At 42.7% G+C, this 13,451-nt stretch overlaps 1 protein-coding gene across 4 annotated transcripts in view; it reads right to left on the bottom strand.

Annotated features, from left to right (window-relative positions):
* FAR2 (fatty acyl-CoA reductase 2) overlaps nucleotides 1–12,362 on the bottom strand; it is a 239,770-nt gene extending 227,408 nt beyond the window's left edge. The window contains exons 1-2 of one of the 4 annotated variants that reach the window (XM_075070684.1): nucleotides 11,651–11,829; nucleotides 7,252–7,351 (exon numbers count right to left, since the gene is read on the bottom strand). The gene's annotated coding sequence lies outside the window, so the exon portion shown is untranslated. Of the gene's footprint in view, nucleotides 1–7,251; nucleotides 7,352–11,650; nucleotides 11,835–12,289 lie in introns of those variants that run through there. The other 3 variants (XR_012656761.1, XM_075070688.1, XM_032781346.2) reach the window with 3 other exon arrangements.
* Between the last annotated feature and the right edge of the window lie 1,089 nt (nucleotides 12,363–13,451).

Genomic DNA, 13,451 nt, shown 5'->3' with positions numbered 1-13,451 from the left:
CGGTAAAAGCCTACGGAGTGGAGAAAGCGGGGATTAGCAAGGACGAACGCGGTAAAAGCCTACGGAGTGGAGAAAGCGGGGATTAGCAAGGACGAACGTACTACTCTGATAAGAGGCTGGTTCCTTGATCTTTTTCACGTGGGCTGAAACTGAGACTCTAAACAAAGGAAAACTTCCCTCTTTCTTTTTGAAACATCTTGTTCCCCCATTGGTTCCTCTGATCAGGTGTCAGCTAGGCTAGGTGAACTTCTTAACCCTTTACAGGTAAAAGAGGCATTAACCCTTAACTATCTGTTTATGACACCACCTATGAGAGTGGGGAATTCTGATTTATTTGCATTTTTACACCAATTCTGCATAGGTGCTAATGACTACACAAGATACAATGTAGTGGAAAAATCATGCCCTTTAGGTATCAGTTATCAAGAAAAACATTTTCAAAGAATTCAGAGCATCTAGGATAGAAGGCACCATATATGAGCAATTATTATTTCAGAGATGCAGATGGACATGGCAGAGGATTGCATTTGGCAGATACATATTTCACAAAAAGGTGTGCATGGAAGCATCCTGTTAATCTGCAAATGCAAGGAATTAGTGGAATTTATACAAAGACTTCTAGAACATTGTACAGTCAAGTAGCCACCCTTTGGGACAATCCTGTAGCTGTGAAGACATATACAAAGAACTGGAGAAGAAAAAAAATTACATTAAAAATCCTTAAAAAACCCCAAAAGAATGTTGAAACTCATGCTCTATGCATGATGCTTAGAAGAATCTTATTTTCTGTTAGCTTGGAACAATCAAAACTCCAATCTGAAGAGCCAAAATTTACTGTCCAGCCATCCAACAAAACTGCACTTAAACATCCTGGGAGCTCTGACCACTGGGACCAATTTTATTATTCAAATGATTATTTATATAAAGGCTGTTAGTGTAAGCAGCTGTGCAATATGCAAAAAAAAAAAAAAAAGACCTCTCACACACAAATACATATGTAAAGAGCAGCAAACCATATCAAAAGGCCTAACGTCTAACATCACAGGAGTAAAAAAAGAGGCACAGAACTAATTCAAAGTGAAGAGCAGTCCTTATAGCGGGATTTCTTGCAGAGTAGTTTAACTCTCAGAAGTGAATGTGAGGAGAAGAGAGATGGGCAAACATTAATTGGCAGTGTGACAGGCAGCAAAGTTGTCACAAAAATACTTGAATGTGTGAGGGAAACAATAAGCGCAGTCAGAAGAGCTTGGGTGGTGTGTAGTGAGTGGGAGGGGATGGGGGTGTAGGGTGGATCTGTGCAGAGCCTTTAAGGTCAAGACAGGGAACTTGAACTGGATATGAAGAGAGAAAGGAAGTCAGTGAGGGGATTTGAGGAGGGGGAGAGAGAGATGGTCAGGACTGAGGCTGAAAGTGAAGAATGACCGCCTTCCGTCTCAGTTTCCTCATAAATGGCACCAAAGAGCAAAAAAGGGGGAGGAAGATTTGCCTACCAGACTGCTACTTTGCTCAAACTCCTCCCCTGACACATAGCCAGTTAGACTCATTCTGCATTTCAGAAACATGCCCATGGCTTAATTGCACATACACTCAATTCTAAGTGCCTTTTTGGTACCCCACTTGCTGTTCAGTGGCATTTACAGGCAAAATTATGCTGAAGGCTAGTTTCATTTTGAATTGTAGCTTTTCCATGCTGAATACTCCATGCAGCCAGGATTTTTAAGTACTGGTTAAATCAGATCAGCAGCTTTTCTGTCAAGGGAAACCACACAACATCTAGGAGTCTTCCTCCTGCCTGAATGCAAGGCCAGGTTTCAAGCACTGAGAAACAGCCAGCTAGCCCGCTCTTCTCATACCCAGCCACTACCTTTGTTGCAAGGTTGGTTCTAACTGTGCAATCTCCCTTTGCTGATCTGGGTTGCAGTGAACATTGACCAGGTCTCTTTGGCAATAACACATTTAACAGAAAAAACAAACTACCACAAATTCAAACACTGCTGTGCCACTGCTAAGAAACACAAGGGGAAGTGGCAATCTCCATACAGTGCATTCCCATCAAGTGAACTGACAACCCTGAATCCATAATGCCAACGGTCAGCCTTCCCTCCACTCAGAGTATCTCCATCAAGACAGAAAGTCTGGGAGAATCTTGCATTGAAATGAGGAATACTAGTAGGCTTCAGGGCCAGCTCCAACTAGTAAACTCATCAAAAGGAAACATACTGTATGTCCCATATGCCCCCAAACACATCCAAGCCAGTCTTACATGTAGTACAAAGTCATGAAAAAGAAAAAAAAATATTTTGGCTACAAAATAGTTGCAGGAACATTTTCTTGCTGACAACCAAATCAGAAATCCAGGCTGACTCTGGACAAGATTTTTTTTCCCCCTTTTAAAATATTGTGGATATTTGAACACTGGATAGCAGTGAGGTGGGTTCTTTCAAGAAAGGGGTCTGTATCTCACAGCTTTCAACAGCACAAGATGCATAAGTTGCCATGGAAATTAAATGTTATTGAACAGCAGAATATTTGTTTTTAAAAGGACTGGGGGTACCTTTACACATAAAGGCTAGGAAAGTACTGGGCTACCATCAGTGCTGGGAAGACTGGTGTTTCAGAATATTTGTGTGACGTAATAATACAATTTTAAGGCATATTTAAAGACAACTAAAATGATACCCTAAAGACTAACGTTTTCTATTTATTCTATTTAAATGGTACCGCATAGACAGTGACAAACAGTCTTCCCTGCCTATGTGCCTTAATCCTGACCTGGAGAACTATAGCATTGGGAAACAGATGGGCACTGAGATATGCTGCTATTTAAATATTTACTAGTTACTACAATAACTGTTGAAACTTCCACATCTTGTCCACATGAACTTTGCCCAGCTTGAGAATTAAAGGCACACTAACCATTATTTTAAACCATCAACAAAGATAAACAAACGATTCTGTTACTCTTGGTAGAGTCCAATGTCCTGGTTTTCAGGTGTCATCATCATAGAGCCCTCAAATAGAGCTGATCTTGTCTGAGCCCAAGAAGAGTGTATGAAGTCCTCTGTAACAGGTTTGAAAGTGGTGAGTGATGCCCAATCAGGGCCTTTCGGTGGCTGTGGGAGTTCTGCAAAGACTCACCCAAGTGTCCTTAGCATCAAGCTTTCAGCTGACAGAGTGAATGGTGCTGTAGACAGCAGATCTGAAATTACTTGCATACAGGTTGTGTATCATCTGCTGTGGTCACCCAGTAGAAACGCTGCTAGATCTTCAAAGGCCCAGATCAGTCTGAAGCCAGTTCTGCTCCCTGTATAGTATGCTAACACCACTTAGAGGAATTCGATTATGCATGCATAAGAATAATACCCTTTTAGCAGTCCTGCCCATGCCAAGGCAACTTAAAAATGGGGTAGTTCAACTTCCTTCCAGCATGAAGGAGGCAAGAGAATGCATGGTAATAGTATGCATAGCCTTATGGCAGTAGGGAAGGGTCAGTGAAGTGCCAAATAGAAGGGGTGAATCCGTGGCTCAGATGAGAAGTCAATCCTTCTTTATGGGTGCAGTTAAACCTCTCAACTCCTCTGTCAGCATGGTGATGGAAGAAGTGGGTGAAGGAGGTGAAATGCTGGAAATGACAGGCAGTAATTTGGGACCAGTCTGTAGCTGTATGTGATGCATGCCATCAAGTTAACAGATCATCTAGGATCCTCATCATGACCTGAGACTTTATGGCCTAAACTGGAATAACTCTAGGACATTTAGGGATTGGGGTGGGGGCACGTCATTCAGTGAGCAGGTATTTGAGGGTATGTAGACAAATTTCCCAGAACCTGAGCTGGGTATAGTGCCAATTTGGAGGAATTTGGGGCCCCAAATACTTGCCACTGGGTTGACAGGCTCTGCAGAATTTGACTAAGATGTCTATGTCAGGACAGAGCATAAATGTCCTGGTATTTCTGGCTTAAAAAAGAAACAAAAACAAACACGTGCTTATTCTGGATGAAAGCAAAGACATAAACTCAGCATGCAACTGGTTCCAAGCAAGGCAATCATCTCAGACAATTTGCCCCAGAGCAACCAATATGGAAAAAGGCAATGAGCACTTAGAGTAGAGGACCTGCAGTAGACAGTCTCATCTTATGCCAGAGCCCTGACCAGACTAGAGGCTTGTTTTAATTTCTTCCTGAAGATGGCAAGCTGATGAAGTCTAAGGAAGAATGCATGCAGCAAAAGGCATGAAATGACAGGTAAAGTAGTCAGAATCAGAGACTTCTTCCAAAGAAAACCAAAGCTGGTAATTAAGTGGTTTTGTCCAAAGGGAAATATATTGGCTCTAGCACTAGACTGCAAAGCTATCAGTGTCTGTGGTTCTGTGTGAATACCACAGAATCTGTCAGAACAGCAGACAACCCACTTCTCTGCTGCCCACAAGCCCAGAGGTAACAGCAGTCAGGTTGCAACTGTTCTCAGCAAAGGGAAATCCGAAGGTATTCTTCTGTCACCTCCAGTTTAGACATTTGGACAGAGAAAATCAACTGAGGAGTCAGGTTTCCTGTGGTAGGCAAAGAGTATTTATCCAGGATGAAAGCCTCATTCACTGTCTGGAGATCAACACAACCCCAATCATTTCCTAATGTGCTGGATAACAAAGCACTTGGGCACTTCACATCAATTACATTCAATAACGATTCGATAACAATGAATTAGGTAAGTGAGCAGAGACTTGTCGCTGAAAACTAACAATTCAGTGCATGACCTGTGAAACTCATTGACTTGTGCTTGAGTTATGTGGCTAAAAACAGCGATTCCACAGATTTATGAACAAGTTTGGGGAGAAATCCTGGCTACTGTGAAATCAGTGGGAGTTTTGCCAGTGACTTCAACCAAGGCAAGATTTCAACCCAGGTATTGTAAGGCCCAAGGAAAGTCAGCATGTAGGATGAGGAGGATGCCCTCCATTTCAAATCAGGACTTGGCAGCAGTAAAGAAGTCAATGAAAAACATATTAGTCCTGTTTTAGTTTCTTAAAGGCTTGCCACAAACTGGGGAAGTGCTTCAAGTGAGATGCTTCTGAATATTAAAACAAAACCCTCCATTACAGAATGACCTGAGATTTACAAGTGTAGCTTGAAGCACAGCTCAGGGTGCACAAATATAGATGTTCAATCCCAAAACAGGTGGAAAGTACAACTCATTTTCTCCCCTCTGCCACTGCCTGAGTGCCAGAAGACAATAGAAAATTAGAAACTATGCTCTGCTTTCTGTAAGAGACACAGAGTTGCTGGTACTTCCAAGAAACATGTGAAGGTGGGGAATTACAGAGCTGGAAAGAAATATGCTGGAGCAACACTTGTGACTACAGTGTCTGTGGAGAACAGTTTGCTGTAATACCAACATTCACCATATCTGTGAGAAGTGCAGTCTTTTCCATTTGAATACTTATACTGTATCCATCTCCATGGTATCTACACCTCATTGTTATCCTGTAGCATTAGTAGAGACAGCTGAAACAGCTCATTACAGTATAACATTAGGCTGGCTCCAGGTCACTAAAACAAAGCTGGCTGCTAAAGCTTCCATCTCTTGCCATGTTACCATTGCAGTGCTTGGTAAGAAATGCTAACCTATTAATAATAAGCTATGCTATATTTTAAACTAGAATCAAATACAAGAGGATAAGCATATGCTGTCACTGTAGTCATTCAGTCCTTGGCTTCTTTACTAAAGTCAAGTTACAGTCAACTATAGCCCTGGATTTTGTGATATGGGTAGCTGTGCATTAGGAGAACTGAGACCAACTCATTTCACATATACCACCAAGAAGCCATTCAATGGAATCAAATTTTGGCTACTACCAACCGAAGTTCTGTACCCTATTATTAACCCTCCGATATAGTCAATGCTGCAGCACACCATTTTATCAATTGTGTGCTTCCACTAACAGAAAGGAAAAATAGTGACCTAAGTGTCTGTGTATAACAGGAATCTCTCTTTTGGGATTCACTAAGGAGGAGTATTGCAGGAATTAACCAAACAGCATTTCAGCAGAGGCTACAACACTCTTTTACAGATGCTACAGTGAAAGTAAAGAACCTTTCGTTCCTTCTACTGAAAGTCTTTGCAATTGTGTCAAGACAGACAAAGCAAAAGGACACTGTCAATTTAGTTGGTTCCAAATTTAATTTTGGTGTCAGATGACATTTTACACTAATATGGATAGAAAAAGTTTCATGATTTTTCAATCCAAAAATGTATCTTTTGCTTTTATTTAATTTTTATTATTTATACCTCACACATCAGAGTGGGTAGTTATAATGAACTCTGTAAAAGTGCTGAGGTATACATTTGGCATTAAAGACATTATCAATTATAAAGCTGTATTGCACAACAAATTTTTTAAAGATTGATAGTAGAGTTTGGGTTACCAGAAAACAGAGGCTCCAACTTACAAACCTGTGTGTTTAAAGATAAGCTTCTAAGTTGATAGTAGTCACCTAAATAAAAGTGGGCATACACCTCTGGAAATCAAGCCACTTTATTTCAGGGTCTGAATACTGGCCAGGTTCTGACACTTCTACTCATGTTGATTAGTTCCTTATTCCTAGGGTGAACAGATGTCCCGATTTTATAGGGACAGTCCTGATTTGGGGGGCTTTTTCTTACCTATTACCCCCCACCCCCAACACAATTTTTCACATTTGCTATCTGGTCACCCTACTTATTCCTGAAATAGCCCTACTGAAGTCAACAGGACTAATCTGGAGTAAGGCCCAGATCCTCAAAGGTATTTGAAGTCAATGGAAAGTTAGGCACCTAAATACCTTTGAGGAGCTGGACATAAGGTATTACCTCATGTAAGTGAGGGTTTCAGAATCTGGTTCTATAGATTTTAACCTTGCTTCAGCAAAGCACATAAGCCCGTGCTTAACTTCAGTGGGACTTCAGCATGTGGTGAAGTGCTATGTTGAATCAGGGGCCTAACTGTAAATACCACCCTTCCACACACTGAGTAGTACTTTATCCTGCAAGTCGTCCCATTAACTTCAAATCGGACTGCTTGAGGAATAAGCTACTTCTCAGTGTACACAAGGATGACAGAATCAGACCTACATAATAAAATTCAGTTCAGGAAAAAGCTCTAATACACCACACATCCTATGGGTCCAGTTATTCCGCATTGATTCCTGGCAAGTAGAAAACAAGAAGAGTGAGGTATGACCACAAACCTCGTGGAGGAGTAAGGGTGCTACTCACTGTGAGCAAGGATAGAAGAATCTAGCCTTTTGTGATTATTCACCACTTGCATTTCCAATTCTATGCATGTATATTCAGGCGATTGTATGTACAGTTGAATCTTGTGAAAAAAGAGAGACAGTATTGTATTATATCTGAACATGCTTGTAGTCAGATAACAGAAATTCTTGCCAAGCCTTCAATAGTGCCTAAGTGTTTTAATAAAACAAACTAAGTCAATGATTAGAGAAAAGAAAAAGGATTCCCAGCACACCAATAATTACTCAGTGGGAGACTAATTACATGGTCAAACCATAATTTGTCTTAATTACAAGAATGTATTGTTGACTATTTACTGTGCAGAGATACAATTAACCATGATTTTTGATACCATGTTCTGTATAAAAAAGACATCACCTAATAGCTATTATCTTTTCTGAAGAGTCATCAGCAATTTGGAAGCAGTAATTTGAAAAAGAATTTGTTGAAAAACATAAAAACAAGATAAAATGCTAATTCCGATGGTGTCAGAAAAAATAGGAGTTACATGCTTGGCAAAACACAAAAAGACTAGAGGAGAGAGAATATAAAAAAAGGCAGAAAATGCCTCTGTTATAAATACTGCCTGTAATAGCAAAATGAAAATGAATCTGTGCAGATGTGTCTGAAGGCCAGAGTTAGCCCTGAAGTGGCTACCATGCATTCCAAGCCATGTTGGAATTATGCCAGAGCACACAGTGACAGAGCCCCAGTAGCCCAAACAGCAGCTCAGGTTCCCTCACAAAGAGAGATCAGACTAAGTCAGAGTGAAAACATCACTATGATCATGTAGCTAATTTCTAAGGCCCCGATTCTTCATTCTTATGGGATAAGATACTACCCAGCGTGAGGCTGGCATCACTGGGCCAAAACCTTGGTTCTTACGGTTAGACTCCTACGACCCTGATTCAGCATGAACTAAAGTCCCATTGTAGATAAGCACATAGCATTTTTCTGAACTGGGCAAAAATCCATAGAGCCAGAAAGTAATACCCCCTCTTACATGAGGCAGTGAGACTGGCAGTAACCAGAGAGAGATCAAATGACTCTATTGCCTGATAGGTGGAGTCAAATGGGTTCCAATGAAGGTGATCAAATAGCAAGTGTGAAAACTCAGGACTGGTATAGGGGGTAATAGGTTGCTACATAAGACAAAGCCCTGAATATCAGGGCTGTCCCTATAAAACTGGGACCTCTGGTCACTCTAGTTCCAGTCCCTACTCCATATCAAGCAGAGCAGGGATTTGAACCCAGGTGTCTTACGTCCTGGGGGACTGTCTAACTACTGGCTTATTGGGTAAAGTGGCAGTGATATGCACAAATCCTTTTGTAGATCTAGCCCTTGAGTCTAAGTGACTTTTTACCCCCAGTGCCTAAAATGTTTAACTCTTTGGCTAATCAAAAATGTGTGTATCCAAATTCAGGCAGAGAGCATGGTGAACAGAATGCAGAATATGCAACTATCTCCCTGCCGTTTTCCCTTAAGTCCAGCATAGCCAAATAATATATGCACTGAAAATGCATTGTATCAAACAGATATCAGAGACTGAGTCTCTGATCTCAGTACCCACCACGTCCCAGCCCCACCCACAGAGCCCAGCTCCTCAGTTGCAGCTGGTTGCCTGGTTCCCTCACTTCCATTCCAGATAGAAAATTTTCTTTCCCCTTTATTTATATGATCATTTCCCTTTATGGATCAAAATAAATGGTCATTAAAGCAACCACACAAGAAAAGGGGGAAAATAATTTTCTGTGTGGAATGCAGGTGGAAGGCCCATGTGACTAGGGAGACCAGAGTGCCCACTACAAGCAGGGAACTGCTCTACAGCAGGTCTGGAGACCAGTGGACCAGGGAGACAGCGAGGAGCTCTGCCGCTCACTCCTGCTCCCAAACTCTGCTGCAGTAACCACTTCTGTGCCTCCAACTCACATTATCCATGGCCTCTTATTCAATTCCCCATATCTATACCCCTTTCTTCCCCACAACACGTAGTCTTCCTCCCTCATAGTCATTCAGCCCAGCAGCTGAGTCCCAGCCCAAAGGGCTGCCACAGGCCTGCCAGACCAAGACTGACCTCTGAGAAATCACAGGAGGTTTCAGCAGAGATGCAGGTTAAAGGCTTGGTTGTCAGAGACCCACAACTCTCCTGGCCCTCTCTATAAGCCTATCAGCCTCTCTAGAGATTCACCTTGACCAACTCACATATTCTCCTACCTACACAATGTTTTTTGGGGGTTTTTTTTTTAAACATTCATTAAAACTTTTTAGCCACTGTGTTTTAAAAAATACGCCTGGCTGAACTATCATCTGAATATGCAGGAGTGTTAAGTGTGGAGTTTGTGGGGAGTGTGGTTGTTTAACTAAAGGATTCTTCCCCCCCGCCGCCCCTCCCCTGCAAAAATATATATGAAGAAAACAGGGCAAAATTTCAAAAAGGGAGCATTTTCAAACATTGCTGCTACAAAAATTGGTAAGTATCATACTAAAACTTATTACAAAAAACACACAACATCAGAGAGTTATTGTGGCAATTTTTTAGACTAAATTCAATCACTAAATTGTATGAGAGAAAGGATAAATAAATAATAATAATAATAGGAGATATACCTATCTCCTAGAGCCGGAATGGACCTTGAAAAGTCATTGAGTCCAGCCTCCTGCCTTCACTAGCAGGACCAATTTTTGCCCTAGATCCCTAAGTGGCCCCCTCAAGAACTGAACTCACAATCCTGGGTTTAGCAGGCCTATGCTCAAATCACTGAGCTATACCTCCCCCCGATTTAGAGTTAGACCAGTTTTAAGTGCAAATCTCAGTGCAACCTTAACTAAGAAATCTATCATAGGAGTAATCATAGTGATAAGTCCTCTCTCTATTATGTAGACACACACAGAGAAGCAATTCCCTGTTCAGTAAGAACATTGCTTTAGCACTCTAGTATTGGCTGCTAGCTACATTGCAGACACTATAGCTTCAGACAAAAGAGTCACAATGATATATGCCTGTAACATAAATAATATGCGCTCAGCCACTTGGGTGGAGCTGAGGAAACCAGGGTGCAGACAAATGCAGTAAACTAACAAGTCTGCAAAGGGGATATCATAACTTGTGACTTCTGACTGAAAAACTCCTAAAAACTGATGAATTTTGACACATCTTTTGGGTTTGTTTATACTTCAGGTCCTTTCTGTTTTAACACCAATTCAAATATCAGAAGGAGGTGTCAGAACTGGGTGGAAATTTGGGGTCTACAGAAAGTCTTTACAGCTGTCACAAAATTACAATCTTAGTTATCAATTGATGTGCCTAATCTGCTCACCAAATTTTTGGGATGATAAAACAATTGGATGTAACAATAGCTGTTTGATTTATTATTACAAACATAAGGCTGTATCTGATAATTTCCTTCTCCTCTTCTTTAGCTAAATCCTTTAAAGGCACAGAGGCAAATTCATTATTACTACACAAAAGTTAGCACTTTAACTGTACTTTATCAGCAGGCATCTTCAATGTGCTATACAAACACAGCACAAAGGGATGCCTCTTATTCTTAAAAAATTGAAGATCATCCCAGACTTAGGAACAGTTAGGAACCCCATTTAAAATTAAGGATATGTCTTCATATTTTAAAAATTATGCTGTTTCCTGGAAGTACCATAGTTGTAATAAAATGTGAGCAGAAGTAGTGAATGTGGGGATCATAATTATACCTCTGCCCATGTATTAAAAATCTAAATAGTTATGTCCAAGCTTTGTATTATATGCTGTTCTTCATACTGACTGATGGACAAAAAAAAAATTAAGGGGTAGGGGGAGAAACCTGCAAGTTTAAAAGCACCTTTAAAAAACATATTGGGTCTCCTCACTTTACCACAAAGTCTCTATTTCTCCCCAGAGCAAATCTTAAGGTTGTAGAACAGAGCGTGACTATCCACTCATGACATTCCTGTCCTCAGTCATATGTCTGCACTTCATGTTCAACTCTTCCAAGGAGAAGCCCACGAGAGTAAACGTGCGGGGGCTGGAGATGATCACTAGCCAGCCTAGGACAGATTCGCGTGCGATGGAGAGTCAGGTACCAGCACAGCCCCGGGCGTGTCTCTCTTTCTCCCTCTTCAAAGCTCCACACACTTACCCACTATGAAAGTCAGCAGCGTCCTTGCGTTGCGGTTTGTGTCCTCCCAGCCCTCGCTCCCATACTGAGCCCAACCCGAGCAGCCCCGGCTCCTTCCCCTCCCGTGCCCAAAGCAGCCCCACCCCAAGCCACGCTTTCTCACTCCCGTTCTCCTCCCTTTCCCTGCGACGGGGGCGAAAGGCGAGAGACTCTGCTGGGCTGAATCCCGGACTGTCCCCATTTTCCAGCGGGCTGTTACCTTCCTTACCGTTTCCGATCAATTCCCGGCTCCAGAACGCTTCCCTCACCTCCCCGATCACAAGCAACTCTAGGCACGGTGGGGGGCACCAAACCGCTTCCCTCCTCCTCTTCCAGCCACTGACACTATATATCCGGCTTTGAGACGGGGAGTTGCCCTGCCCGTCTCTGCCTCTTGCAGCGAGCGCTGGGCGCAGTCTTTGCGCGTGCACACGCCCATACACGAAAGGCAGCGGAGGCCGGGAGGCTGCAGACCATCCCGTCCCGCCCTGCTGGGGTTAGACTCCCGCTTCTGGGCCCGGGGCCAAGATCAGGGCGCGCTGAGCTGCAGTTGACACACGCTGCAGCAGCAGTTGCTGCTGCTGCTGCTTCCCGTTGATCCTAAGAAGATAAAAACGGCGGAGGGGCAGCCGGTCCACTCCTCGCTATGCATGAACTCCAGGCACCCTCTCCTGCCGCCCGCGATCACGCGGCAACGCGTAATGCAAAACAGCGGGATTCCTGCCTGCCCTTCCCAGGATCTGTACCCCACTCTCTCGACCTCTTCCCTTGCGCCCCTGAGCCATGCCGCAGGGAGCCCAGCTAGGTAGTGGCGCTTTAAGGAAATCACGGGCTATTTGGGGTAGGGTGTTGCTATATCTTTCCCTACCGTGAGCATGGATCGCCTCTGTGGGGCTTCACTGGGGGCGCTGCCTGTCTTCAGGATCCCCTTGGAAGTTAGGAAGCGGAGACAGAAGCAAGGAGAGAGAGAGCGCGGGCTAGAGCTGCAGTGGCGCTTGCCTTGCCGTCCTAGCTTAGCAGCGCCTCCTTGCCTCTGTTATCCATCATCCTCATCATCTCACTTCTTACTCTTACAGTCCAGCTTTAAATAAAAGGAGGTGGGGGGCTGACACGCTTGACAGAAAGAGAGCGGTCTGGACTCCAGTACTTACGCCGGGCAAAGGGAAACCATCACGGACGGATGAGAATTTAGCATTCTCTATATTCATCCTGAACTGGCCCATGCAAAAGACTGTTATTAGGCCTTGAGTGCCTGGTTTTCTTGCTATGGGCACCATTTCAGTTTTGTGTGTGTGGTGGGGGGGTCTTTAACTTTGATTCTACGGGCTACTGAGGCACCTGAAAAGTCTAGTGGGTTTTTTAACAGAGAATTTATAAATTAGCTGACAGGAACACTGTATCTAATTCCTATATAAAGAAAGAAAATTAAAGAAAATTAAATATTAGACCCACCCAGCTCTGATATAAACACTTTAGAATATCTTGTGTGGTCACTGGTTATGTTTAAAATTGTAATGTATATTCTTACTTTGTTACTAAACCTTGATACAGTGCAGAAAAAAATCAAGATAACTCTTTTGCTGTTCACCAACAGTGAAATAGATTGTTTAACTTTTGGAAACATTGTACTAGGACACCTGCCTGGGGCTCTAGGGGTATTACCTCACTACAAATAATTAACAGACTTACAAACTACCCATAAACAGGAGTGAAACTGACACTTTCAAGTCACTTTCACAATATTGCCAACCCCAAATGTTCAAAAATCATGAATCAGGCTTACCCCAAATCATGAATTTATGTAAAAATAATAGATTTGGTTATCTTTTTATTTGTCTTCTGCTTTTTGAGCCCTTAGGTGCGCTGGCGTCACATTTTGAAGCTTTCTCCTCAGCCCTGAGGGCTAGAAAAACACGGTTACTCACCTCTGTAACTGTTGTTCTTCGAGATGTGTTGCTCATATCCATTCCAGTAGGTGTACACGCCACGCGTGCACGTTCGTCGGAGAACTTTTACCCTAGCAACTCCAG

Source organism: Chelonoidis abingdonii, chromosome 1 (genome assembly GCF_003597395.2).
Source record: "Chelonoidis abingdonii isolate Lonesome George chromosome 1, CheloAbing_2.0, whole genome shotgun sequence".
NCBI classification, from domain to species: Eukaryota; Metazoa; Chordata; order Testudines; family Testudinidae; genus Chelonoidis; species Chelonoidis abingdonii.
The sequence above is the reverse complement of the archived record's forward strand: the minus strand, read 5'-3'. Positions and strand labels throughout refer to the sequence as shown.